Source organism: Carcharhinus amblyrhynchos, chromosome 9 (assembly GCF_965287045.1).
Source record: "Carcharhinus amblyrhynchos chromosome 9, sCarAmb.v2.hapA, whole genome shotgun sequence".
Taxonomy (NCBI): Eukaryota; Metazoa; Chordata; class Chondrichthyes; order Carcharhiniformes; family Carcharhinidae; genus Carcharhinus; species Carcharhinus amblyrhynchos.
In genome coordinates this window covers 93,410,899-93,415,721 of record NC_137332.1, presented here as the reverse complement: position 1 = coordinate 93,415,721, position 4,823 = coordinate 93,410,899, and positions in this window count along the sequence as shown.

Below are 4,823 nucleotides of genomic sequence, written 5' to 3'. Positions count from 1 at the left end.
GAAGGCTCGATCACACAACTCACATTTGAATATTTTCTCTTCCATCTTCAGCGGTTTTGTGAGCCTGTAGAGTCCTCATCACACAGCATGCACTTGAACAGCCTCTCACCTGCAGAAATGAATTAGTGGTTCATGAGTCTCGATGAATGGCCGAAGCACTCACCACACTTGGAGACCAATCACTTCTTTCCAGCTTCACTCTGACCGATCACTAACAGCTGAACTTCAAAAAGGTTGGTTCTGATGGAAGGTTCCACACCACTGACCAGTTTCAGATCTGATGATATGTCAAACCTCCCCTGACCCATATGATTTCCAGATGATGCCCATCCAGTAATTGTACAAACAAATTGATATGCAGTTGTTCCTTCAGGAACTATATGCAATGCTAATGCTCGGCGTGGTGGCACAGTGGTTAGCACTGCTGCCTCACAGCTCCAGGAACCCAGATACAATTCCCGGCTTGGATCACATGTCTGTGCAGAGTCTGCACGTTCTCCTCATGTCTGCGTAGGTTTCCCACAGTCCGAAAGATCTGTTGGTTAGATGCATTCGCTATGCTAAATTCTCCCTCAGTGTGCCCAAAAAGGCATTGGAGTGATAATGTAAGCCTACTGTGACATTAATAAATAAACTTAAATTCTCTGTATTCTCTGGTATGGTACTGTACAATCCTTTTGTAAAACAGGAAATGGAAACATGATTTCCTCCACTGCCTCTCTTCCTTTGAAGAAGGTGCTGACTCCTCAGTTAGAGACTGTTCCACAGTGAGTGCCAATCTGCTATTCCCCTATGTAGGGATCAGATACAAGTCCTCTTTTTCCCCTCATCTGACTCACACACTGTTTCCAGCAGGGTCACTGCATAGTGACCAGGAGCAGACAACGTGGCTACTTTCTTTCCACCAACCAGACCTTCATCTCCCCAGGCACCAAGTGTAAAATAGATAACAATTCACCATGCCATCGAACGCCAGTTTTTCCCTGGGAGTATGTGTCTAATATCAAATACTCAGGAGAAATGTTAATTCAATGGAGATTTTCAAATTTTTCTCCTTGTTTTCTTAATTTTTGAAACCCACTGGGGAGGAAGTGCTGGAACTGAGAAAAATATTGCTTCAGTGTAGCTGATTGAAGGGTTTATCCTGGGAAATTAGACACAATGCACACACTCAGACTGCACATCCCAAATTCAGCCATCAGACACAGCACTGGGCAAAACTATCAAATCCAAACCCAGGCTTTTGGAAAAGACTGAGGCCTTCTGGTAATTTTTAAAAAAAAGACATTAAAAGACATTTCAATAAATGTTTCTCTGCCCCTCCCAGATAACTGCACCTCACCTTCTCATATTCAGCAATGACCCATCAACAAAACTCAGCCTGTAAATCAGAAGGGAAATACTTCCAATAAACACACTCAATATCCAACACACAGCTCAGCGCTCTGATTGACGGCTCTCACAGCCAATGAGGGAGCTGCGACTAGCTCCGCCCACAGCTCACATGTCAATCACTCTGCTCAGCCGATCATGTGAATGAACCTTCCCGACTCTGCGCTCCGCCCAATGCTGCGCAGCCGCTTTTGAGACAGATTCTCGCCTGGTGTATTACCCATGCAGGAAGAAATCTCACAACACCAGCTTAAAGTGCAACAAGTTTCTTTGTAGCGAACGCCCCCAGTTTTCGGAACACGCTGTTCTTAGTCAGGTGGGTGGGAGTTCTGATCAGTTTGTGATCTGTTTTAGCCCAGTCCGACGCCGGCATCTCCACATCGTGTATTACCCAGGCTGCGGGTGTCCCCGGGCCTGCGCACTGAGGAGCGGCATTGGGCGCCAGCCCGCGGTGATTGACGGGAATTGTAGTTCTGCCGCACGCAGCGGCAGTTGGCTCCCAGCGTTCGGGAGTTGGAATGTGAGGAAGCGCGAGCCCCAAGCGGCTGTCACGTGGGAGGGGCTGGAATTGGCGGTGCGCACCTGTAAATCGCAGCCGTTTAAACCCCCTCACTTCCTCCAGCCTATTCCTTCACTCCAACAGGATCATAAGATCTCCAAACACATCAAGTGCATCCTTTCTACCATCTTTAACACGCGGAGAGCCCCTTGGCAGAGAAACTATTCAAGTGTGAGGTGCGTGACTGAGCGTTGGATATCAGTGCTCTTGATTCATTAAGGTGTTTACAAGGGGAGCAGCTGTTCAAATGTCAGGTGTGTGACCAAACCTTCACAAACTCCTCCACACTCTCGTGTTTTACCGAAGCAGCCACACTGGGGAGAAACCGTTGGTGTTTGATGTGTGTGACAACTCCTTCTCAAAGGCATGGGACCGCCAGAAGCATGAATACACTCAGAAGAGGAGATAAATCCTTCCAGTGTGAGAAACTATTCTCAAAATCACATATCAATATACCCACAAAAGGGAGAAACCATTCACATCTGAGATCTGGTAAAGCATTTACACTATTAGAATAATAGAAAATTACCGCTCAGAAACAGGCCTTTGTGCCAAACCATTTTTTTGCCCAGACCCACTGACCTGCACTTGGACCATATCCCTCCACACCCCTCTCATCCATGAACCCATCCAAGTTCTTCCTAAATGTTAAAAGTGACCCCACATTTACCACTTTATCCGGCAGCTCATTTCACACTCCCACCACTCACTGCGTGAAGAAGCACCCCCTAATATTCCCTTTAAACTTTTCTTCCTTCACCCTTAACCCATGCCCTCTGGTTTTTTTCTCCCCTAGCCTCAGTGGAAAAAGCCTGCTTGCATTCACTCTGTACCCATCATCTTATCAAGCCTCTTAGTACATAAGACAATCCACGCAGGGAAAAAACCTTTCAAGCGTGAGGCTTGTGAGAAAGCTTCCTCAAGATCTACAAGGCTGTTGATACACCAGAGCACTCACACAGGGGAGGAACCATGCAAGTTTGTGACAAATCATCCTCAAATTCATTGATCCTTTGTGCTCACCAATGCCTTCACAATGGGGAGAAACTGTTCATGTGTAAGGTGTGTCCTAAGAGCTTTGCCTAATGACCTGTTGTGTCACTGACAAATTCACACAGGGGAGAAGAAAGCATTAAAACCCAAGCAAAACACTGCAGATACTTAAGATTGTGAATAAAAATAGGCTGAGTTTTGTTGATGGGTCATTACAGAATATTTAGTATACACCAAGACAAACCAAAACCCTTCAGTCAGCGTAGAAGCAATATTTCCCCAGCATCCAGCACTTCCTGCCCATCATGCTTTCTTCAAATAATTTGGGAGGAAAAATTTCAAAATCTCAACTGAATTAACGTTTCTCATGAGTGTTATTTTTTGTATTAAACATACAATGGGATGATAGGGGACTGGGTGGAGGAAAGAAAGTTGATTGCTCCTGGTCACTATCCAGTGTCCCTGCTGGAAACAGAGGAAAAAGAAAGGATTGTATCTAATCCTTACACAGGGGAATTGCAGACTGGTGCTCACTGTAGAACAATCTCTGACTGAGGTGTCAATCCCTTCAGCAAAGGAGGAGGGGAATTGGAGGAAATCATGTTTCCTTTTCCTATTTTACAGAAGGACTGCATCATACTACACCAGAGAATGCAGACAGAATAGACACCACAGATAAATCTTGACCATCATCCTAGGGACAATTGCACAACTGTGGGAAGACATCCAGTCCCTTCGCAGCACTGCTCAACACAAAGGGTTGGCCAGTGAAAGCATCATCTGGAAATCAGTCAAGCTTTGACATATCAGACCTGAAACTGGTCAGTGATGTAGAATCTTCCATCAGAACCAACATTTTTGAAGCTTCAGCTGTATGATCGATCAGGGCGAGGCTGGGAAGAAGTGAGTGGGCTCCAAGTGTGGCGAGTGCTTCAATAATTCATCGAGCCTCATAAACCATGGACTCATTTTACAGGTAAGTGACTGTTCAACTGTGAGGTGTGTGGGGAAGGCTCCACAGGCTTATTAGATCTCCTATGACATAAGGTGTCTATTGTGTCACACAATGACAGCCACATGGCAGAGAACCATTCTAGTGTGAGGTGTGTGACCGAACCTTCACTTAGTCATTAGCACTCATGATTCATGCTCACACAGGAGTGAAACCCTTCACATGCAAGGTAACAAATCATTCTCGGTGTCATCCAATCTCTGCACACATCGATGTATTCACATGGGGGAGGTTCATGAATGAAGTTTGCAAAAAGGTATTTGTGAAGTCCACAAGCCTCCTGATACACCAGAGAATTCAAACAGGGAGAAACCCTTCAAGTGTGAGTTATGTGAGAAAGCCATTACCTGCTCCTCTGATCTCCTGATACACCAGTGGATTCACACAGGGGAGAAACCCTTTAAATGTGAGGTACGTGATTGACCCTTTGCTTAGTCATTAACACTCCTGAAGCACAAACTCATCCATACTGGGAAGAAACTATTTAAGTGTGAGGTGTATGACCAAGCCTTCTTGAAGTCAGGGAACGTCTCTGTACACCAAAGGATGCACACTGGGAAAAAAAACCATTCAAGTGTGAGGTTTGTAACAGGAGCTCTTTGCACAATCATTGACCATGGTGAGTCACTGACGCATTCTCACTAGGGAGAAATCATTCACTTACAACATGTGCAGCAAATCCTTCTTGAGCTCATCAAAGCTCCTGCTGCATCAGATGATTCACATGGAAGAAACCATTCAAATGTAAGATATATGACAAGACTTTCACATAGCGTATTTCCACGTCCATCAGCACACTCACATGGGGAAATAAGTGGTAAAATTTAAGTTTATTAGTGTCACAAGTAGGCTTACATTAACAGTACA